The following is a 25,481-nucleotide window of genomic DNA, read 5'->3' on the forward strand; positions in this document are numbered from 1 at the left end:
TGTGATGCCATGGCACTCTAACGAGGGCCATAAAGTGAGACTCTGTCTCTACAAAAAAAAAAAAAAAAAAATAGACAATTAAAAGTAACTGTCTTATTTCCAATGGTACAATTTTATGTTTTGCATGTATGTTTATTCTTACGATTATTGTACCACATGATATTGAGTCCAGACACATGAACATTCTAGTTACCCTCTTCTATTTGAATTTTAACAATTTAGTGCATCATCTTGATGTGGCTACAGGGGAGGCCACAGTGGGAAAGGCCACAGCGGGGAAAATGGTGGACGGGCTTTACAGACCATTTACTAAGTTTCACATATACCCTTGTAAGATGCCCCATGATCATATCAAAGTACACAGCTATGATTTAATAAAAAAAAATAATAAAATAAAAATAAATAAAATAAATAAATAATCAGTAGTCATAAAAAAAAAAAAAAAAGAAAATGGTGGACGGGAAGGTGGGAGAGGGGAAACCTGACAAGTTACAGTGAGCTGGAGCTGCCGGAGGACCTGCAGATGCAGAAAAACCTGTGAAAGCTAAGACTGTTCCTTCCAGTAATGGGGGGTAAAGTAGCAGGTGTAGCACTGAGAAGCATCAGCTGAAGCAGCAGCTGCAGACCTCTCCACAAAGCCTACAAAGACCTCCAGGTTTGCATTGGCTATAGGTAGTGAGATGACAAAGAAAGCACCAGCTCTAGCCATCCACTTGGATCAAGGAAGCCTAAAGAAACTGTTCCAACTCTTTCTCCAGAAACGCTTTCAGTAGTAGTGGCCTTTAATGAAGATGAAGATAGCAAACCAGAGGAAATGCCTCCAAAAGTGAAGATGAGAGTGAAGAATATGGGCAGGCTGCACCAACGTTAGCTGCCCAACTCCTTCAATAAAGGAAAGCGTGGCTTTTCTGATAACCAGAAGCGACGCGAACGAAATACGAAATCTCATCTTGGAAATGTCCATGACCAAGACAATTAAATGATGTGTTCTGAAATTGAGGTGTAGGGTGGGTGTAAAGTTAAAAGGAATGGCTTCCTTTTTTAAAGAATGGTTTAAGATTCTCTTGGGAGCTGCTGTTTCTTTCAAGATTAAGTGGTACACAAATGAGAGTTTGAAATTAGAGGTCATTTATGTTTTATATACAAATTTCAAGACACTTGCTAATTTTGTACTTACAGGTGATAAGTTTCCAGAGGTTACAGATAATAAATGGTACATTTTTAATAACATTTTATTAGAAACAACTATTAGCACATTGAGAGGAAAGCAAAAAGTTATTGCCTATTTAAAACTGCAAGCAGTTACTCTCTTAACTCCCTCCTCATGTAAACTGCCTGGCTCCCAGGAACAGCCTTAGAGAGAGGGAGTATTGTATTAGAAGGGAGATATTACCGAACTATTGACTGCAAGTAAATTTAGATAAAATTAAAGGACAGCTTTTTTTTTTCCTTATGGGCTTTATTTTGTTTCACGTCAACATAAACTAGGTATTGCATTTCTATCAGTGGACCTAGACACTTAGCTCTTTTCAAAAAAAAAGAAATTCATTTTACATTTTTATGCAAACTGCTGAGTATTTGAAACAGCTCACTTCACCTTAGGGGTTCTTGTCTCTCTTCACTAGTCTTCAAAGTAAAGCTATATGCTACCGAAGTAAATCAGTATTTTGAACGTGCTTCTTTTGGATTTTGCTTATAAGCTAACTCTTATAAGCATTTCCACCAGAACCTGAGGTGAATCATAAGAAAGATGTTTCTTTTTAAAACACAAACCACCACCAAAAATTTAAATGTACATATTGCTTAAGTATGTGGCTGTTTTTTTTTAAAGGTATAAACATTAAAAAACAACATTGTATGAAGGTGGACAGTGAGAAGACATACTTTCTGTAACTCTGTCCAAGCATAAATCACTAACTTGTTCAAGCCAATTTGAATTGAACTTAACTACAAGCTTTCTTGTAAGTACAAGGATATGGTTTAAGTATGTACACAACTGACCAATGATGGCCATCCAAAAAGCAAATTTTAGGTCTCGAAAATAGAAGGGAAGAACATGCATCTCCAAACTTCTTGTATGGAATTTCTTATCACATTCCTTGCTAGATTCGTGTATTTGTAGGGTGTTTGGTTTTGTATTTTCGTTTTGTATATAAGCTTTTAATGTGACAGTTACACATCTTTAAAAGCATAGTTAGAGACCAAAGAAACAGCATAATGATTCCCTTGCAAATTCTTATAAATGTTAAATTTGGAGGCAGCTTCAGTCTATTTTATTGGTGGTAACGGCTCTCTGCGCTCTTTTAGTTGGTAATAACTCCAGAGAAGCAACCCCTGTATTCTTAACACTTCACTTGCTTTTAAGTTTACAATAAGCCCCAAGTAAAACAATGGAAATGTATATAGAACTATTAGTTCTTTCATGATTTAATTTTTATCAAGACACGAATTTAACTTACTTTACTATAGGCAAAGTTTCTATTTTTTGTCCATTTTACTGTTTGTTAAAATATCACCCCTCTCCTACGTATCTTTTCTTGACCCAAATGAAATAACCTAAGGTCAAGATGGGAGAGAGAAACGACTGAGATAAATGTCTTTACTAAAATACCAATAAATTTGTCCAACTAAAAATAAAATTAGTGCATCAAAAACAAGTCTCTAACTAGACACAGTGTTTCTAGTTAGCATGGTGCTGGTTAGCTAGCACAGGGTTTATCATTTTTGCGTTCACTGTATGCCCAGCCTGTTCTACCTTCGATTATTTTTTTTAATCACCAGTGCCTCTTTGAAGAAATGCACCTAGATGCCTGTTGCTCCTAAATGATCCCATTTTCTGGTCACAGAGGGAAGAGTTTGACCTGGCTCAGACCATTTGTCTTAGGCGGGGGATTCAATTCATTAGTTCAAACTTATCCAAGTAGAAGATTCATGTCAGAAATTTGGAATTGAAAAACTAAAAGACTGAGATTAATGTCACTAATACAAATGAAAGATCTTATAAAACAAAGATGCATGTGGTTCAAGCTGGTGGGTATGATGAAACCAAAGGAATAGAAAGAGTGGGTCTGTACAGAAAGGAGAAGCAAAGAGATCTGAGGAAAGAAGGATTATCTGCCTCTGATGGCTGTAAGGTAGAGTTGCAAACTATTTGTGCCTTTTCGTTTGGTCATAGATAAAAATGTTTTGTGGCTTCAATGAAACAAAGAAAAAAAAATTTTTTTTGAGACAGTCTCACTGTGTCACCGTCAGTAGAGTGCAGTGATGTCACAGCTCACAGTAACCTCAAACTCTTGGGCTTAAGCAATTCTGTTGTCTGAGCCTCTGAAGTAGCTGGGACTACAGGTGCCCTCCACATGCCCAGCGTTTTTTTTTTTTTTTTTTTTGGTTGTAGTTGTCGTTTGGGGGGCCTGGGCTGGAATCAAACCTGCCAGCTCCAATGTATGTGGCTGGCACCCTAGCCACTGAGCTACAGGCACTGAACCCCCCAATTTTTTTTTTTTTTTTTTTTGTCCAAGAAAAGCTACAAGATTTCCCTGTGCTCCATCAGTAAAGTACCTTGTGATTTAAATTCCTTCGACTGAATTTTTCTTTCTTATAATAATGTTGAAAGTCAGGCACTATGAAAATAGAGAAACACAGCAATTGATTTGCTCAGGATGTCATGGGACATTTCATTGAGAAGGTAGCATTTGTGCTCAGTCTTGAAGAGTAAAATACATTAGTAAAAATGTGGAGACAGTAACTCCACACAAGGGGAAATGATGAAAGAATTTGGAATATCTGGAGACTAGTAAGGAAATAGATGACCACATTAATTCTCTTTGATAGCCAAAGCCAGTTAAATTTCTACCTGTGTTAGGCAATGAGCAGGTGACTTGAGTCAAAGACCTGAAAGAAATAAGGGGACAGCCATATGGACATAGAGTGAAAAGCCTTTAATCTGGAGGAAATAGTAAAAAGGGAGGCAGGTGGTGGCTGGCATGTTTGAGGAACGACCAGAAAGACAGTGAGGCAGGAACAGAGTGAACGAGAGTCAGCATAGATGGATGTGAGGTCAGATGAAGATCGGTGGCCACAGCACATTAGGCTCTGTGGTCATTCACAACATCACGATCATTACTTTCAACTTACCAAATGAAGCCCCAAGTATAATAACGCTGTCTTACCACCTGGCTTAGTTGAAATCTAACCTACAAAATAATGAAAGCAATAGACATACTGGGATTCCTTTAGGGAATCCACAACCCTCTGTGTATATAAAAAGTTCAGTGTCAATTTACCAGCAAATAATATGACATTATTCTAAAGCAAAGACCTAAAAAAAAAAAAAAAAAATTCAGTTTAAATACAATCCAATATAAAGTGAAGTACTCAAAGAACATAATATAAACTTCCTATCACATGAAGGCACAAAATAACTGTTAAGTATTACTGTTATTAATAAGAGCAGAGCCCCATATTTTGATAAAAAAACTAGAGAAAAATAATATCGGTATTTTATTTTTGAAGAGCGAGCAGCCTAATCACTCCATGTCAAATGTCTAATGTGAAGCAATGTCAATTTGGGATGAATGCCCTCATTATTAACGCCACAAATAGGGTTACTGGTCTATACTGATTAAACATTAGGTGATACCTACGAAACTGATGATTTTTGTTTCAAAATAGTTGACGCTACTGTTATACTTTTAATAAGATATTGAGGCTTTAGGCAAATCTATTACTAAGGTATAGGAATTACTTGCATTCTTTTCAAGAGAAAGTGACTTCATCTCTGAACATAAACTTTCTCTATTTCATCTTGCATTTAACAATTCCGAGCAATTTGAAGTTACCATAACATGCAATTTAACTCCTCCATAACTTTGTAACTGCTATTTTCCCCAGGTAGACAGTGCTTCCAACTTTTCCACTTAGCGAATTTCTACACATCTGTACATTTCAGACAGGGTCCTTCTCTATGAAGCTTTCTCAGATCTTACTTCTCTCTGTAATCTTACCCACTTCTCCTTGTTCCTGAATTAGAAATTTTCTATCGCAGCTGTAACAAAACCTGTATTTCTTCAGTCATAGACTAGAAAAGTTCTCCATCTTTAAGGATAATGTGATTAGACTGGAGACACCTATTGAGATCCAGGATAATTGCCCCATCACAAGGTCCTTAATTTAACCACGTCTGCAAATCTGCCATGTATGTGACAGTTTGACAGCTTCCAGGACTTAGGATGTGGACTTAGCATTACTCAGTCTACCACAGCTCCCAAACTCTGACGGCATCCATTAGAGAAACCACCTCTAGGTACCCTGATTGGTGTATTTAAAATTCACCATCTGTCTGTGAAAGTACGCCCTTGCAAAGTAGGGTTTATATTTGCTCTACCTGGCATAATGCCTACTACAAAGCACTAAGAGAATAATCTCAATAAATAATTGATGAATAAATTTATGAATCAGCCAATATGTTTAAAACAATGTAGTACTGTTGAAATAAAGGACTATAAAAAATTAAAGTAGTAAAGACTATTTTACAAAAGTTACATTGTAAATCATCTGAAGGGATTTTAGACTACATAAATATAGTTTTATATTATACAAATAATTTAGTTTTTTTTTGGCAACGTGGATGTATTTTTACACTGTGAGTCATTTCATCAAGTTGGGAGATGAACTCCCTATTTGTTATGTGGATATTTTGGTAACGTGGTCTATAATTATTTTATATATTTTTTTTAATTAAATCATAGCTGTGTACATTAATGTGATCATGGGGCACCATACACTGGTTTTATAGACCATTTGACATATTTTCGTCACACTGGTTAACATAGCCTTCCTGGCATTTTCTTAGTTATTGTGTTAAGACATTTATATTCTACATTTACTAAGTTTCACATGTACCCTTGTAAGATGCACTGTAGGTGTAATCCCACCAATCGCCCTCCCTCCGCCCATCCTCCCTCATCCCTCCCCTAATGTGGGTTATAATTTTTATGGACTTTCTTATAACCAAAAACTTACTTTGGGGATTTTATTTGTTCTCACTTTTTAGTTCACCTGTTTATGTTTTACTTTTATTTGCAATAGCTATTAAATATTTAAATTAGGTTCATTGCAAATATCTATGGTCTTTACACAGAAGCAACTGATATTCTTGCAAAAATTACTCAGATGTGTACACTGTAATGTTGTTTTCCTGAAAATGATTAGAAGTAAAGTTTCTTCAAAAAATAATGAATTTCCTTTTAGAGTTGGCCATTTGGTTCAGTAATAAAATCTTTATATATATTTAAAATTTTTAGCAATTTAAATAATCATTAAGTTTTAACATGTTTCTCTGAAAAGTCAAATGCAGACAGAATCAAAGACTGAGGGAATTTCCAGTTTATCTACCAATTTATTTGATTTCATGTAATAGGAAATGGAAGCTTATAGAATGAAAACAATCTCGCAACTCTTGTAATGCGCAGCACAGGAGAAAAGTATCTTTGCATTTTCTAAATAGGGTCAATGAGTTCAAGATGTAAAGCAGTGACTTTACATTTCAGAGTGTTCATAAAGTGTCCGTAAATGTATTCATAATTTACCTATGAACTTTTAACTTTTTTATATAATTAGACTAATCAAAAAGTAATCACCTGAATTTTTAAATGTCTTAATACTTTCTATTAGATTTCCATCTATTCTGAAGTCTTCAAAAGAATGTTGTTTGTGAAAATCTTAGATTTAGCAGACATCTACAGAACATTTCATCCCAACAAAACTGAATACACATACTTCTCATCAGCCCACGGAACATACTCCAAAATCGATCACATTTTAAGTCACAAGTCTAATCTCAGTAAATTTAAAGGAATAAAAATTATTCCTTCCATCTTCTCAGACCACCATGGAATAAAAGTTGAACTCAGGAACAACAAGAATCTGCATACTCATACAAAAACATGGAAGTTAAATAACCTTATGCTGAATGATAGCTGGGTCAGAGATGAGAGTAAGGAAATTGCCAAATTTTTGGAACAAAACAACAACGAAGACCCAAATTATCAGAACCTCTGGGATACCGCAAAGGCAGTCCTAACAGGGAAATTTATAGCACTGCAAGCCTTCCTCAAGAGAACGGAAAGAGAGGAATTTAACAACTTAATGGGACATCTCAAGCAACTGGAAAAGGAAGAACATTCCAACCCGAAACCCAGTAGAAGAAAAGAAATAACCAAAATTAGAGCAGAATTAAACGAAATTGAAAACAAAAGAATTGTACAACAGATCAATAAATCAAAAAGTTGGTTTTTTGAAAAGGTCAATAAAATAGATAAACCTTTGGCTAACCTAACCAGGAAAAAAAAAAAAGAGTAAAATCTCTAATCTCGTCAATCAGAAACGACAAAGACGAAATAACAGACTCCTCAAAAATTCAAAAAGTCCTTAATGAATATTACAAGAGACTTTATTCTCAGAAATATGAAAATCTGAAGGAAACTGACTAATACTTGGAAGCACGTCACCTTCCAAGACTTAGCCAGAATCAAGTGGAAATTGTTGAACAGGCCAATATCAAGTTCTGAAATAGCATCAACCATACAAAATCTCCCTAAAAAGAAAAGCCCGGGACCAGATGGCTTCACATCAGAGTTCTACCAAACCTTTAAAGAGGAATTAGTACCTATTTAATTGTAGAAAAATGTAGAAAAAGGAGGAAGACTACCCAACACGTTCTATGAAGCAAACATCACCCTGATCCCCAAACCAGGAAAAGACCCAACAAGAAAAGAAAATTATAGACCAGTATCACTAATGAATATAGATGCTAAAATATTCAACAAGATCCTAACAAACAGAATCCAGCAACACATCAAACAAATTATACATCATGACCAAGTCGGTTTTATCCCAGGGTCTCAAGGCTGGTTCAATATACATAAATCTGTAAGTATAATTCAGCACATAAACAAATTAAAAAACAAAGACCATTTGATTCTCTCAATTGATGCAGAAAAAGCTTTTGATAATATCCAGCATGCCATCATGATCAGAACACTTAAGAAAATTGGTATAGAAGGGAACATTTCTCAAACCGATAGAGGCCATCTACAGCAAACCCACAGCCAATATCGTATTGAATGGAGTTAAGTTGAAATCATTTCCACTCAGATCAGGAATCAAAATCTGTATTTTTCTAATGTACAGCAATGCTATGTGCCATTTTTTCAAGCCACATATTTGAGAAATAAGACATTATTTGATTTTGTTGACCAGTAATCAAAGAAAAAGAGTTACTGTGAAGCATGTCTCTGGAAGTAGTACCAAAAGGAGGTATCAAGGGAATGTTTCCACAATTCCTATTGTAACTCCAAATTAGTACTAAAATAGAAAATAAAAAATATATTTGGAATGATGGCTTCTTTACTTTAACAAAGGAGTAGTTGACTTAATATCTCAAACACAAAATTATGTTTAGAAAAGAGAATATCTTACCAGGACTACCAATTTTCCTTTAAGGAAAAGAATCAAGTCATTCAAAAAACTAAGGAATTGAACAGTTTTATTATAGATCATCTTCTGTGACAGATTTTGAATTGTGTATCTTTAGGATAAATTTTAGCTCTTGCGTAACAGCCTAGAAAAAAAAGAATTGTTGATAAATTTAATTTTTATATCTTCCCGCTTAACGTTAAACAATAAAGATGGATTTGTTAGCATCACACTCATGGGAAATCCTTTAACTCAGCAACCACTGGATAGTTAGCCCATAAGCTAAAATTTTGTCTTCTGGAGAATTTTGAGAGCATAACTTTGAACTCCACATTCATTTTTCAAACCTTAACTAGAAGGTGAGTAGTGGAAGTTAGTACTTTCCTAAGAGATAAAAAATCTGTTTAAAAAGATGGATAGTATAACTGTAAATGGTCCTCAGCATTTAGTAATTGTTTATAATTTTCTGCTTCATGAATACTTATCTGAAGACAAGAGGGCAAACTCTTTCCAATGTGTGTTGAATCTCAGATATACTTCACTACTTTGAAAATTTTATGACTGAATTTAGTGAGAATTATTGAGGTATTTGTGTCTGTATCTAAACAGAAAACACTTGATTGGGAAAATCATGACAATTTGCTCATGTACTTTCCAGTAAATGCATGATCTGTGTGAGCTCATACACGTGTGTTGTGGGGGGGAGGTCTCTGTGTGCTGAATTTCTTATCTGTATGAACTGTGATCAAGCACATACTGGAACAGACCACCTGACTCATAGTAGGGAGATGACAAATATTCATGAAGCATGAGTCTTGCTGTCTTAGTTTTCTCAGTTGTAAAATGATCTCCAAATCCCTGTAGCCCCAAATCTATTACAGTAGTGGAACAAAATGTCTCTTTATTTTAGGGTAAATATAAAAAGTATTAAAATAGTGAATCCAGGAGGAATTGATGGGATACCAAGACATTGTTTTGAAACAGATAAAGTAATGGGGATTCTAAGTTGGAGTTTCAAGGAGAATTGCAATGAATACGAAGTGTTACCTGCGATGCTTTGATTATAATAACCTTCCTCATCCTAATCATATACACTAGAAAAGAGCTATTCATGAGAAATAAAATTTCATTCACGGTACAGGAATTCATGGCCAGTTCCCATTTGGGAAGTATAAGGTGGATTTGGACGGTATCAGTTTGAACACAGGGTGAATAGCACTTTAGATATTAATAGATGTAACGAGCGTGGGTCCTCACAGATTACCTAGGTAAAGAGACTCAGTATAAACTTTAGTCATAGTCAATATGACTGTAACTGATTTATATTAACTGATTTTCCCAATCAACTGTTTTCTATTTTATATACACAGAGACAAATAACGCAGTAATTCTCACTAAATGAAGTCATAAAAATTTCAAAGTAGTTAAGTATATCTGAGATTCAACACACACTGGAGACGGAGTTTGCCCTCCTGTCTTCAGGTAAGTATTCAAGAAGCAGAAAATTATTAACAATTACTGAATGCTGAGGACCATTTAGGGCTATTTATTGTGTGTCTGTCTACCTGAAACGAAGTAGAGGCAGCAGAAAAGGTAGGTCAACTCTAAAACACCAAAGAAAATCAATCCTCTTCTTTGTAACTATTTGTGACAAACTTTTCATTAAATGTTAGATGACAGAGAATGTGGAAATGTGTACATTTCCCCCCCCCAAAGTTTGAATACACTGAAGATTTGAAAAAGAAACCACTGGTTTCATATTACCGATCTCCATACCCCTAATCAGATATCATAAATAAAATTTACTATTAAGAGCTTTGAATAGTTATACAAAAGTAAAATACACTTGAAAATAGTTTCTTTTTTTATTTAAATTTCACTCCATCTGATTTCACAGACCCAGCATCCAAGCGGAAGAATTTTATAAATTTTGAACATAAGAATTTTAAATATTTTGAATCTTGGAAGTCAATTACAACGTTTTGCTCAGGACGGTTAACAAAATTAAGATTCAAAAAACCTCAGCTACTGGGCAGAGCCACTGCCTTTGTGATTTTGCACTTTAGTTCAGTGGTTCTCAATCTTCCTAATACTGCAATATATTTTCATTGTTCAAAAGGGGTTGTGACCCACAGATTGAGAACCGCTGGTCTAGTTATTCTTCCCACATCCCAGAGACATACGCTTTAGGTTAATGAGCATGTCTACCCTTCCCCAGGCTGAGTGAGAGTGGGTGAGCGTGTACTCTACATGCAGAGGCATCCTGGCCACGTCGGTTTCCTGCCTTCTACCCTGAGCTGCTGAGACATGGAACGGGAATAAGCAGAAAAACCTTACTTGCTTTGTTAATCGTTCTTAAATTGTATACTTTGTGTATTTTGATGGGTAGTATTATATTACATGTGTTTTGGTCTTTATTTAGAATTTTAACGGTGTTTGTATCACCAGAAATATACCAATCAGCTTATGTTAAAATCAGTTCTATGTTGTTTCACTTAAAGTTGCCAATTTCCGAGGACCTAGCCATGACATTGAGGACTTATTGTACATTGGAGGTATATTATCTTTCATGTATTTTTGAACTACCACTTGAGGAATTTAAAATTATTATACTTATGAGTAATACATTTATCTCCATCAAACACCTTCTGTTGAGCTACCATGGGGCAGTATTGGCTTAGTAGAAAGATCACTGGACTCTGTCCAGAGTGGGTTCAATTCTTAGTTCCTCTAAGGCAGGTGTCCTCAAACTTTTTAAACAGTGGGCCAGTTCACTGTCCCTCAGACCGTTGGAGGGCTGGACTATAGTTTAAAAAAAAAATAATTATGAACAAATTCCTATGCACACTGCACATACCTTATTTTGAAGTAAAAAAACATAACGGGAGGGCGGCACCTGTGGCTCAGTTGGTAAGGCGCCAGCCCCATATACCGAGGGTGGCGGGTTCAAACCCGGCCCCGGCTGAACTGCAACCAAAAAAAAATAGCTGGGCGTTGTGGCGGGCACCTGTAGTCCCAGCTACTCGGGAGGCTGAGGCAAGAGAATCGCTTAAGCCCAGGAGTTGCAGGTTGCTGTGAGCTGTGTGATGCCACGGCACTCTACCTAGGGCCATAAAGTGAGACTCTGTCTCTACAAAAAAAAAAAAAAAAAAAAAAAAACCATAACGGGAACAAATACAATCACACCACCTCATGTGGCCTGTGGGCTGCAGTTTGAGGACCCCTACAAGGTGAGACACTAGTAAAAGCATTGCGTTCTGGCCTCAATTTCATTCTATAAATTAGGAATAGGAACATTGTCTGTTTTCTAGTTGCTCTGAATGATTATTCATTCTATTCATATTTGTTCATGCCTTAATTTTTATTGGAATTATAAAAATTTTTGTTTGACAAATTGAAGGGATGTTAATTGTGTGCTTTGTACAAGATGTTGTGCTGGATACAAAGGATACAGAGGTCAATTTTTTCTCTATTGTTTAATTTTGTTTATGAAAATGGACTTTAAAGCATTGACCAATGGCCCTATGATTTTCTTCATTTGTTCAATAATTTTTTATTAAGCAACTCCTCAATGTGCTTGACCCTGTTTCCAGTTTCTGGTGACACAGAGTTAAACAGTACTAACAATGCCCATGCTTTCAAAAAACCATTCATCTTCAACTGTTTAAAAGTAACACTAAAATAGCTGGAAAACAGTATGAATCAGAAAGCAAAATATAGTAACTAAAACGTGGGTCAGAAAAGAGTTAGCTATTCTGAAAACATGTTCTATTCAACTCCTTTTAGTAACTCCATATAATTAAAATCATTCACATTTCAAATAAAGCAATTTATGAAACACAAATATTGGGTAATTTAATAACGGTTAAATTAATAAAAGCTGTTTGGAAAAATGTGTAATATAATGCTGCTAACCAATTTGTTTTTGAAAAATATAATTTCCAATACCCTTTATTTTCCAGAGAAAACAGATTTATTTCCATAGAGAAATTTGCTAACATATTTACTGGGGGCTTGAAGAAATCTTTAGTTCTATGAATGAATGGTCTCCGTATCACTTAGCAAAATAATGTAAAATCAGTAACAAGAAACTATCTGTATCAGCATTTTTATTATAGCTTTGTAGTTTGACAAGAATGTGATTCATCTTTTGTACTCACTCATTTACAAAGAACACAAATATTACATGATCATACAACAATGCTTCCAGAATGCTTTGCTATGGGTAGGCTTGAAGTTGCTCTTATAGTACTTAATGCACATTTAGGAAAACTACAGATTTTTGAACTGCCTTAAGCTAGTTTATTTGCCATTAAATCCATAAACATCAACCATTAACATTTCCGCTATTCAATCCAATTGTTTGGGCTAAACTTTCCAAACCTAATAGCACAAAAATGTGTTAAGCAAAACTGAATGTGAGAATATAGCAAAGCAGTTCTGTATTGAAGCAGGGAATCTGAGTTAGAGTTGTACGATAATCTAAAAATAATGAATTAAACTTTGACATAGGAAACATTCTTAGGTAATCATAAAGAAAATTTGAGAGGAAGTTGCGACTAAATTTCTCTGGACAAGTGCAAGCAGAAACACACTGCTACGTGCAGAAATAAATCTCAAAACTCGAGTTCACAGAGGAGAGCAGAGCTAAAGAGGGCTCTGCTCAGCCTGTGACTCAGCTGCTGCACAAACAGCACATTCCAAATGAGCACAGTTAACTCCAGGCTGGCTTTTAATTGACTCTGAAATTCTTACAGGTTTGTCATGAGCTTCCAATTTTATACATTTGTCAAGAGCTTCCAATTGACTCTCAGGAAAAGCTTTCTGGCTTTCACTTGGATTCAACAACAAAGAAGCCACAAGTTCAACGACAAGCACATGCAAAGACATTATGCTTCAGTATTCTCAGAAATTGTATTATCCATCTCAAGATGGGAAATGGGTCGAGTTCATAAAGAAAACGAACACATGTATTACCCGTTGCAAAAAACTGATGCAGCTCAAAAGTATCTCAGAAACTTGTAGAATCTGAATGGGAAGAACGTCTAGACTTAACTGTTAATTGCTTTGCTGGAAAATAAAATGTTGTATGTCACTGCTCCTTTATAGGCTTGTTATTGTTAGAAAACAATGAAACTCAAGTACATGCATGCTAATTAGTAGTTTTATTTGCCTTAATTCCTTACTGTTAATAAAGATAATAGATTTCAATATTATGAAAGAAAGTAATCCTGGTTAAATTCTGATTACACTTCTATCTATTTACAATTCTATCTACACTTCTAATCTAACAATTATACTCACCAATGTTACAACAGGCTCTACAAGTTAGAAGGGGAATATAGACTTTCTGAGAAGCAGCAGCAACCAGTTAAACTGCTTTCAGTAAGAAGTCTTCTGATGGTTTGGCGAAGGCAAGTAAATATGGTTAAGAACTCTTTGCTAAAAACAAAAACGAACAGGGAGCTTTCAGACTATGTCTCCTACCAACCTATGAAGCCTCCCGTAGAAAAACTTGGAAAGATTATTTTTAGCCATTTACTTGACAGAGGAGGAAAAGAGAACATAATCAAAGCATTTAGGTAAAGACCCTATGCTCTTTCATCTATAACAATGTAATGTCATTTAATTTATATGCTCTTTTTTAATTTATGCTTAGACAATTAAAGGTAAAATATTGGCATATCCATAAAATTCACTGTTAGGATAATAACTTTTAATTATAGTAAATGTAAGAATTTTATAATGAAATGACTTCCAGAAAGCTTGCAGATTTGTTATGCAAAATTTTTTCATTATGTGTTTTTATCTTGCAGGATTTCTCTTTTGCATTTTAATTTCAGTGTTCAAAAGTTAAATACAATTTCTGTGAGACACCACAATAACTTTTATGAAATAAAAATATAGCTTCAGTTTTCATGATGCTCAGACATTTGTCTTATCTATGAAATCTGAAATATTAAAGTTTCATGTTAATTTTCATATTTCTGGATAATATCCCATGGTGCTTATACTGAAGTAAATAAATTTGTGAAAAGAATCACAAGCACAATATGGTACTTTGATTTCTAGGATAATGACATGCAGTCATTTATATTAACTCTTTATCATTTACCACACAGCTACATAGGAAAGGTCATAACACAGTATAGCTAAGAGATATGAAGACTCCCATATTTTCCTTAAAAAGCTTACAGACCAGATGAAGTTTGTTGTTTCTTTTTCCTTTGACTTCCTCAAAAGAATGATTTTTAGAAGGCTAGACAAGTAACAAAATAAAAAAAAAATAGTAGCAAGTGTGTAAGTTATTGGCCACTGCAAGAGTCTACTATGTAGGTTTGTCACTGGAAGCTTTTGGGAACAGAGATATATAATTGATCACTTTATGGAATTCAAGAGGCAAGAAACATGACTTTCCTTTGCAGAGGAAAGGGAGTTTCATGATTGTCACGACGTTTAAGTTAGATCTTTAAAAACAGTAAAATTTGGGTATATAGATAAAGTAAGAGAAAATTTGGGGACTTTGAAATAGCCTGAGCCAAAGGATAGAGTCTGGTAAAGCAAATAGCTTTGCATAGAAAGCTGTGATTAATGTTAGATGACATGAATTAGTACAAATAATAGGACATAATGTTGGGTTAGTGGGAAAATCATTAAGTGCCATAAATCCATATGAAAAAATCTTTTCTGTTGTTGCTATGATAAAATCTCCCAATAAAAGGGGAGGTCTTTTTAGACTACGGATGTCCCGGGACACTTTGGACCGTATTTTCGGGGAGTTCTATCAAATACAACTTGGCTGCAGAACATTGACAGCGCTGCTTTATGCTTTATCTCATTTCGTGTTCAGAATCTCATTGATAACACAAAGCTTCACCACCAAGTCCCCCACTCCATTTCTTTTTTAAAAAGGACTCTGTAGCAGGAGGCAACTTAAGAGAAATGGGAAGCCATGGCACATCCCATAGGCCAGGGCTGCCTGCAAATGTAAACGATTTTTCCCTAAGTTCAACCACTACTTGACCACACTCTGAATGATGGAAGCCTAACGTCAGTCAACCACAAATAATTTCCCCCTGCTTGCTGGAGAGGAGCTTCTGTGTTACACGCCCTGGGGAAAACAAATAAGCATGCAATACGATTACTGCACTGAAGTAACTTGGTTTTCTAGTTGAAGAGAGAAGGGAAAAATAACAGGGAGGGAAATGCTTAGGTGAATATATGATAGTATGAATACGTTGGAAGACATAGTTTATAAACTGGGATTCCCATGTGCCTTGGGTCTCTGGATTACACCTTGTTCCTGATCAAGCTATGCTCAGTATTATAATATACCTAATGGAAAATGCACTCCATTCTTTCCTTTTTCCTGGAATCACATGAATTGAGCATCAGCAACACATCATTGGGGAACCAGGCCTCTGCTGCAGGGTTTTATTTGTGGGTTTGTGTTTATGTGTGCATGGGTGTGTTTGTGCATGTGGAGGAATGCGGTGTCTGGGAGTGGTTAGGTACATGAGCAGCAGCAGTAGTTGATGTTTAACTGGAAGAATCCCTGACAGAAGTAATTGGCCAAAATAATGTCCAAAGTCCCTTCTAGATCCGACTTCCACTAAGAAAGGACTAACAGAGGAGAGTCTACCCGAGGTCAGATGGTGTTCTCACAGACGGTTCTCCAATTGGACCCCATAAGGCCTTCTACTATTATGCTCATCACAGTTTGTTTTAATTATTTTAAAGCTCGGTATTTCAGCACAGTCAATTATGTGAGTTAGTCTTCTTACATATTCATCTCTGTAACCTCAGCCTCTGGCTGTATTTAGTGTATCATCAGTAAAAGTTTGTAGAAGTAAATAAAAATGTGGAACTAAATCTTGGAGCGTATTAAACATGCATTGCCAGAAGTTAATCTGTGGAGAAGCTTTTGAGTAAAGAATAATAATTCTAACTATCATTATGTTATTATACTTTGTAAATTAAAATGGAAATGGATAAATGAATGAAAAGCAAACAAAAACAGAACATCCAGGAATGGTAGAACAGTTTCCAATGGTATAACATGTATGACTAAAATACAAGATGAAGAAGATAGAAACAGAGCAGAAGAACTGAAGAACGGCTTAGAATTTTCCAAAATACCAGACACCAAAAGTCACAGATACAGAAATCTCAGTGAACATAAATACAAAGAAAAAAAAAACCCAAAACCCCGCAATAGCTACACATACTATATTCAAACTGCAGTAAACCAAAAACAACCACAAAATCTGGAAAGCAGCTGATGGAAGAAGGAGCACTTTACCTATAGAGTAACAAGGTTAAGAATTACAGGAAACCCCCATTTAGAAACTGCACAGGCAGGAAGACAGTATAGTGTAAAACGTCAATTCTTGAAAGAAAAAAAAAAAAAAAAAAAAACACACCCAGATTTCTATGTCTTGTGAAATTTTTCTTCAAAAGTAAAGGCAAAATAAAGACTTTCTAAGACCAAAAAAAAGCCAAAATAAATTAGAGAAAAAATATATAGGTGTGTGAAGAAGGAATAAAGGTTAAAATCTCTTATTTCCTTTTAAAATTGATCTGTAAGGTAACTGTTTAAAATAATAATGAAGAGAAGGCATTGGGTAATTAAATGTATTAATAAATGACAGTGACATCGGGAACAAAAGGGAGGAATTAGAACAGTAGAAGAGATTTACGCATGTGGGAAGTACAGACATTATGGTGTTGTTTGAAGGTGGAGTTAAATTAGTCAGAAATGTATACTGATGAGATCTAAGACTCAAAAATAATTCTTAAAAATTTTAATCAATATGCTAATATGGGAGATAAATTGATTTCATATAAAATGGTATATTAAAATCACAACATGTAAAAGGGGAGGAGGCTGAAATAAATATAGAATAGTTTTCAACAAGTTAGATATATTAAATGACCTATGTCAATAATGCCTTTAAATATTAAGGGCTTAATATTCCAATGAAAGGTGAGAAATTAAGTGGATTTTTAAAAGATCCAGTCATCTTTCACAAAACACTCTTGGAATATGAAGACTCAAACAGTGAAAAGTAAAGGGATTAAAATGTTACCCCATGAAATCACATAAATTGCAATGAATGACATAGTTGTTAAAAAATAATTCCTAGAGGGCGGTGCCTGTGGCTCAACGGCGTAGGGTGCAGGCCCCGTATACCAGAGGTGGCGGGTTTGAACTCAGCCCCCGCCAAAAACTGCAAAAAAATAAATAATTCCTGGAAAAAATGACATTTGTCTACCTTTTGGGTTACTTTTTAAGTATATTAAATGCAACCAAGTTCACAAATCTTAATATACATTTAAAGAATTTATTAAAGTGAACACAATTCTCTAATCTGCACCCAGAACAATAGAGCATTCCAAATTTCTGCGCACCAGAAATCTTTTTGTCAGTCATTATCTACCACCCATCAAGCATAACCACTATTCAGGCTTATAGTACATGGCACCATAAGCTAATTACCCATTTCTTTTTAAAGTTCAGAAAAATTTTGGATTAGAAAAGTTAAAATTTCTCAGCCTGGTGTGGTAGCTCATGCCTGTAATTCTGACACTCTGAGAAGCCAAAGTAGGAGTATTATTTGAGGTCAGGAGTTCAAGATCAGCCTTAAAAAGACTCCCTCCCCCCATCTCTACCAAAAATAGAAAAAATAGCTGGGTATCATGGTAGGTCCCTATAGTCCCAGCTACATGGGAAGCTGAAGCAGAAGGCTTGTTTGACACCAAGGGGTGAGGTTGCAGTGAGCTATAAAGATGCCTCAGCACTCTACCCAAGGCAACAGAGTGAGTCTCAAAAACAAAATCAAACAAAAAGTTAAAGTTCCTAAATACTACTTTATTAACATTTATAAAAATAGATTTTATTATAAAACTATTTAAAGATAAAATTGCTCTTGAACTATATACATATGAAAAAATCAAAATATTATCATTTTATAATTTGTTTAGAACAGGAAATAGTCACTTTCATGACATTAAATACATTGAAGTATATATATGGTATGTGCATTGTCTTAGTCTGGGCTGCTGTTAACAATGTACCATCAACTGTGTGGCTTATGAAAAACACATATTCCTTTCTTACAGTTCTGGAGACTGGAAGTCTGAGCTCAGGGAGCCAGCATGACTGTGACCTAGAGAGGGTTCTCTTTTGAGTCCCAGACTGCCAAATTCTCATTTTATCTTTACCTGGTAAAAAGGCAGCTAGGGAGCTCTCTACGTCCTTCCTCATAAGGGCACTCACTAATCCTATTCCTGGGAACTCTGCCCCTGTGAACTAACAGCTTCCCAAAGGATCCATTTCCCTGATACTATCATATCTGGGTTTAGGATTTCAAGAAATAAATTTTGAGAAGGCACATTCAGTCCCTAATGTGCACAGGCGTGTGCACACGTGTGCACTCACACACAAACTAGAGATAAAAAATCAAATGGCTAAACACTTTAAATAGACTTTCATATGCATCTGTAAATCAGTATGTACATATGACATATTATGCACACATAGGTGACTGAATCTTTGAGGTCCTAAATCTCTCTCTACACTTGATATAGAAACCCCCCCTCTCCTCCTCATTCAACCTATGCTTGAATAACTCTAGGGTTGAGAAATTCAGGTCCTAAGGGAACCCACTGATAGTTGGAAACTAAATACTACTAACACAAAATTATTCCTGGAATACATCTGGGAAGACAGCAGGGAGGACAGAAAGCCTGCACTACATAAATTCCTTGGAATACCAACAACAGTCATTCCAGGTGGAAGAGGATTAAAAAATGAAAAGAATAATCAAGAAAAATACATGAAAGAATTTCATATTAGAATCGAAAGAAAACAGCTTTACATCATTAAAATATAGGTCCTCCCAAAGGTCACCAATGGCCATGATACATGAATAAGAATTAGGATTAGAATTTTAAAAATACTTCAAAGCTATTTTCTGAGATTGAAAAAAATGCAATCATCTATTTAGGAATCAGATTTATAAAAGAGTAACAACTGTGAAATGCAGTTGTATGTGGCTCGATTTTCTCCCCAATTTCAAAGCTTAGTTCTATCATCTGAACTAGGACTGGGCACATCTCTCCTCTCTCACAGAACATTCTCACAAAAATATTTGTTTTGTATTAAAGTTGCATAACATTTTCCCTGCATGAAGTTGTTAGGCCTGGTAGGATAAGATCAGTTAGCTTCTTTACCTCCAAAATCCATCTATTTTGCCAGTGAGACTGGGAAAAATATTTACACCCACATCTTACTAGACACGACCTTCTAGAAAGTGATCATGTGCCTTGAGTTCTATCTGTGCCCAAAGGACTTAGGGTGGCCTCTTAAATAAGCAAGCCAAAAAAAAAAATGGGCCAATTTTAATAGAGTCTATACAATAGGTTATGAATACATGCAGTATCAGATATTAAAGTAAAAATTAGAACATATATTATTCATGTAAAGAATGGTGATCTAGAAGATGGATATCATTATTTTAGTAGCAAATAACTGGCTCTATACTATAATATTTCAACTACAATATAGAGCTTTGGAATTTCCCATTGTACTTGGAAGAGGATCATGGTAATACACACGAAGTCTTAAAAGTATTCAGCAAGCATCTAAGGTTCCAAACAAGATGAAATACAAAGTTGAGATTCACTCAAATAAAAAAATTTTAAATTAGCTCCTATTTTAAGCAAATTACTATGAGAGACTTATTGTAGGCTACTATTCACAATAGCATAATGTGTTCACAAGTAGATTGTATCTTAATGGATAATCCTATCTCGTTACTGATAAAAACTCAAAACTAATGGAATTATGATATAGCCCTTGTACCTGCAAAATTAGTATTTACTGCAGTAAAAGTAGCAATTAAAATATGGAGACTTAATGACATTAGTATAAAATACAATTTTTTTCTGTATTTAATAAATACATTAAGAATTCGAAGGAGATCTAAGTTTGACTTGTGATCCCTCTCAAGCAGTACAAGATGACCAGTAATCTTGCTTAGATGGAGAAAATACTTATTTATTGAGTGTACTGCCTCCATAAGCCAGGAAAGTGTGCTGAAGACAGTAAACATTAATTTCCTATGTTTTCATAATTTTTTCCATACATTTTGAAGTAAAACTATAATAATTTACATCCAACTCTCTCAAATTTAAAAATAAAATTAATCTAAACATTTATAATGCAAATGGTTGAGCCAAAGTCCTACATATTTGCCAGGCTTTTCCAAAAAATTTTGGTTTTTCCAAAATATTAACATCACTGGTATACTAACTATAAAATGAAAACTTCCTGTTAAAAATACATTTATGTTTAACTAAACACATACTCAGCTTCAGAGAATTGCCTTTTCCCCTCCTTTTAGCCCCATACACACATGTACACACACACAGACAAGACTGAGTAATGCATTAAAAAACAGTGAGGTCAAGAGAAATATCCTGATAAATGCAGAGAATCACAGAACCAGAAGGAAATCTAAGCAAACATCCTGACGAGGGTCGTAAATCCATACAAATGTCCGCAGGGGCTCAGTGCAGAGGGGTATGAAGTACCAGGTGTTTGAACTCGCCCAACCACAACCCCATAAAAGGCAGCTGCTTTTAGCCCCAGCCGATTATGTCACACAGAAAGGTGGGACACACAGGTGTCTCCATCACCCTCTTGCTGACTCATGGTTTATCTTTGTAGAAATCAGATGTTTTTCACAAAATTCCTGAGCGGGTCAATATCCTGCAGACTAAATAAAACATGTCCACAAACTATTTTTTTATTGGCTGGCGATTTATCACCTGTAGTCTAGACTATTCACCGACTCACATAACTCATTTCCTTAATATAAATCTCCCGGGACTAATATTAGTAAGCAGCAGTATTTCATCAGCTATTTTAAGGTATACTATAATCCACCTTCAATTTATATCAATCTCAGGGTGCTTTTAGGAAAACTATTACATTGGCTTTTTTTTTTTTTTTTACTTTTGTTTGCCATTGTAATTTTTTTTTAACATTAAGAATTTTTACTTTATTCTCAATCAGATCGTGCACAATAAATTCCATTCTGCTGTTTCAGTTAACCATGACTAGGAAAAACCCAATTTACTTATAATAGCACTTTTAGTAAAAGGACCACAAAATCATTATCATTGACTTTTTTTTTTATTTATTTCCTTCTTTTTTTTGTATTGTTAAATGATAGCTGTGTACATTAGTGCAATCGCCTGTATCCGTTCTAAGATGCATCATAGATGTGGCCCCCCCCATTACCCTCCCTCCACCAAAACCTCCCCACTCCCTTCCCCTTCCTTGGCCCTTTCCCCATAGTCTTGTGCTATAGTTGGTTATAGTCTTCATGTGAAAGCTATAATTTAGCTTCATAGTAGGACTGAGTACATTGGATACTTTTTCTTCCATTCCTGAGATACTTTGCTAAGAAGAATATGTTCCAGCTCCATCCACGTAAACATGAAAGAGGTAAAGTCTCCATCTTTCATTGTAAGTTATTTTAAAACTCTTTTTGATGTCTGAATAGGCCATTTAAACAAATCTTCTGAATGAAGACAAAATTCTAATCAAGTTATAAAATAGTGATAAGATTATTTCGTTTCTACTTTTAGTAACATGGGTAACATTAACATTAGCTGACAAAGTGATAGAAGTTACAAGTTGATGGGCGGCGCCTGTGGCTCAGTGAGTAGGGCGCCAGCCCCATATGCCGAGGGTGGTGGGTTCAAACCCAGCCCCGGCCAAACTGCAACCAAAAAATAGCCAGGCGTTGTGGCGGGTGCCTGTAGTCCCAGCTGCTCGGGAGGCTGAGGCAAGAGAACTGCGTAAGCCCAAGAGTTAAGAGGTTGCTGTGAGCCGTGTGACGCCACGGCACTCTACCCGAGGGTGGTACAGTGAGACTCTGTCTCTACAAAAAAAAAAAAAAAAAAAAAAAAAAAAGTTACAAGTTGAATGTTCCTAAATTATAGAACCTCATCTTTTTAACAACCAACTTGTTCACATTTTTTAATATGCTTTGACTATACTCATTTATTGAGTGTATTGCCTCCATAAGCTAAATAAGATGAATATTATTTTACATTTTTCTAAAAATTTAGGATTTCACTGATGACTGTAATAATATCAGAGTTTCATTGTACTTGTACCTTAACGGCCTCAGAGATTAATTATGCTGTTTGTCCTTCTAATCAATGGTTCCAAATTGATTTGGTCTTTGATTTTAGGTGCCTGTAGACAGGCTTTTTTTGTTCTGCACATTGTACTAGCAGTGTAGTTAATATGCAGAAACACTCCCTCCACAAACTCTCATTCTGGCTTTTTATTTATTTATTTTAAGAAACAGAGTCTCACTTTGTCACCCTCAGAGTGCTGTGCTGTCACAGCTCACAGCAACCTCCAGCTCTTGGGCTTAGGTGATTCTCTTGCCTCAGCCTCCTGAGTAATTGGGACTACAGGCACCCGCCACTCTCAGTGTATGGGGCCAGCGCCCTACTCACTGAGCCACAAGTGCCACCCCTCATTCTGGTTTTTGGTATATATTTTCTATGAGCTGGAACTATAGACAGTAAGTTTATTATAACAACACCTAAAGCAGAAAAAGTAGGTTTTAAAAGACCGCTAGAATGGTTTTGAATAGGAACCCTATTTTCTCAACAGATACTGTGCTGTTTTGAAGTGAATTGCCCAAGTTATTTTGTGTGAGAGGTTTGTGCCTCACCGTCTCTCTGCAGCATGGCCAAGGACATACAGGATGTGATTTGGAGAAAGATGGCTATGAGAGCTCATCCTTACAAATTGTGTCACTATAGGAAGTCACTTCCTCTAAGTCCCAGTTTCTTCAGCTAAAGATAGAGAGAATATTCTTGTCTTGTAAAATCAGGACTTCCACAAAGTATAATGTGGCCATGTATCTGAAGCTCTCAGTGTAGCCCTGGCTCTTAGATACCACTAAATCAATACTGGTTTTATCTACCACTACTTACTATGTATGTGATGAACACGGTGTCTGTCACTCACAGCCAGACTGGGGTGCTTTCCTGTTGAAATAAACAGCTTCACTAACTATCAACATCAGCTCTGTGACCACAGTGGAACCTGATGAAACACTACTCCATGATCATTTTTGAACACAGACAAGCAAGAATCTTCCTCTAAATCATAAAATTTGCCAACATCTTCCTATCTAATAAGGAGTGTGCTGCTTCACCAACTATAGTTTAGTTTCAATCTAGTTTCTCCTCATCTTGATAAGGCTTATTAAAATACCAAGTCATAGAATTACGTCCACTTCCAGTTAGTATCCAATCCAGAGCAAGGAACTGCCTCCCCAAACACTCCCCCAAACATGTTAGATGAGCACAGATCATGTAAAGTCTCCCTAACACTCTTATGGAGATGCTCCATGGTTTCTCTTGGTGTATATTCTTTCCCCCTGCAATGAACAATACATCCAACTTGGTCAATTCCAAGTACATTACTGGAAATCTTTGACTAGAACAAATACCAGGGAGAATTCCAAAGGTACAGCCACTATGTCAGAGATGACATTGATAGCCACGCCATCCTAGCCACCCTGTGGACCAAAATCATTCCATTAAATATAGTACACATTGCTCATAAAAGGGTAGAGGTCTAGAAGATAGTATCATAATTTTAGTAGCTAAAAAATGGATCTATAGTACAACATTTGAACTATTGAGATTATAGTAATTTAATAGCAAGCTTGCCATTTTTACTAAGCAAAAATATTGGAGGTAGAAATTCATTTCCATTCTCTTATACACATAAATATGAATGAAAGATCAAAATAATTGACTTGCCTTTATGTTTCACTAACTCAAGCAAGGTATTAATGAAAGAATTGAACTGTTGAAACAGGAATTTTACAGGAAAAAAGTTAAGTTCAGGGGTTTTAAAAGCATAGTAAAATTATATTTTAAAGTCTAACTTAGGGAAATAGACTTTAATAAAGTGTATACAAGATTAAATTGTAGTGATAATTTCATACACTATAATGTCAATGAATACAAAATATCTAGAATAGCAGCACATGAATCTTAAAATATGGGCTATATTGAGGAAACAGTTTAATCAGTACAACAGTAACAACAAGCATCAACTGTGTACTAGTTATCTGATAGACACTACTTCACCTGTCTTACAGGGAATGGCTGAATTAACCTTTCAGACAGCTCTTTGATTTAGAAGTTCTAATTCTCTCCACTTTACTGATAAGGAAATAGGCTTAAAGAGGTTAAGAGCTTACATTTGAGCTTATAGTTTGATGCTAGAGTTAGAATTCAAAACCATAAAATCTGATTCCAAAACTACATGATTAAGAATTGCTTCTGAATTTCTCAAAGGTTCTGATGCTAGGATCATCATACATTTCCATACGCAGGGAACTCTGGGTATGATACTAAGAATTTCAAAACTTTAAAGAAAATCTATGTGGAAGCAACACTAAAATCTCTCCAGAAATCAGAAAGTGAATATCCTGTGAGGTTGGATGACTTGCACGCTGGTGTGTACATGTCTACCTCAATGACTACAATCTCAGTAAAGACATACTAAATGAGAATAAGTGCATTTATGATAAATGCACCATAAACTCAAAATATATGTTGAACTTACCCAACATCATAGCTTAGCCTAGCCTACTGTAAATGTCCTCAGTTAAAAGTCATGGAAACAGCCTACAGTTGGGCAAAGTCATTAACACAGAGCCTATTTTATAATAAGGTGTTGAATATCTCATGTAATATGTTGTATACTGCACTCTAAGTGAAAAAAAGAATGGTTGCCTAGGTATCTGAAGTATGGTTTCTACTGAATGCGTATCATTTTCATACCATTTTAAAGTTGAAAAATCACAACTCGAACCATCTTAAGTTGGGGACCATCTGCATAGGCCACCCAGCACGTGCTGTTCACCAAAACGCGACATTAGGATCCATGA

At 35.5% G+C, this 25,481-nt stretch overlaps 1 pseudogene; it reads left to right on the forward strand.

Annotated features, from left to right (window-relative positions):
• The first annotated feature begins 450 nt into the window (after nt 1–450).
• LOC128566853 (PEST proteolytic signal-containing nuclear protein-like) lies at nt 451–979 on the forward strand (annotated as a pseudogene).
• Nucleotides 980–25,481: the final 24,502 nt, after the last annotated feature.

This window comes from Nycticebus coucang, chromosome 15 (assembly GCF_027406575.1).
Source record: "Nycticebus coucang isolate mNycCou1 chromosome 15, mNycCou1.pri, whole genome shotgun sequence".
Classification (NCBI taxonomy): domain Eukaryota; kingdom Metazoa; phylum Chordata; class Mammalia; order Primates; family Lorisidae; genus Nycticebus; species Nycticebus coucang.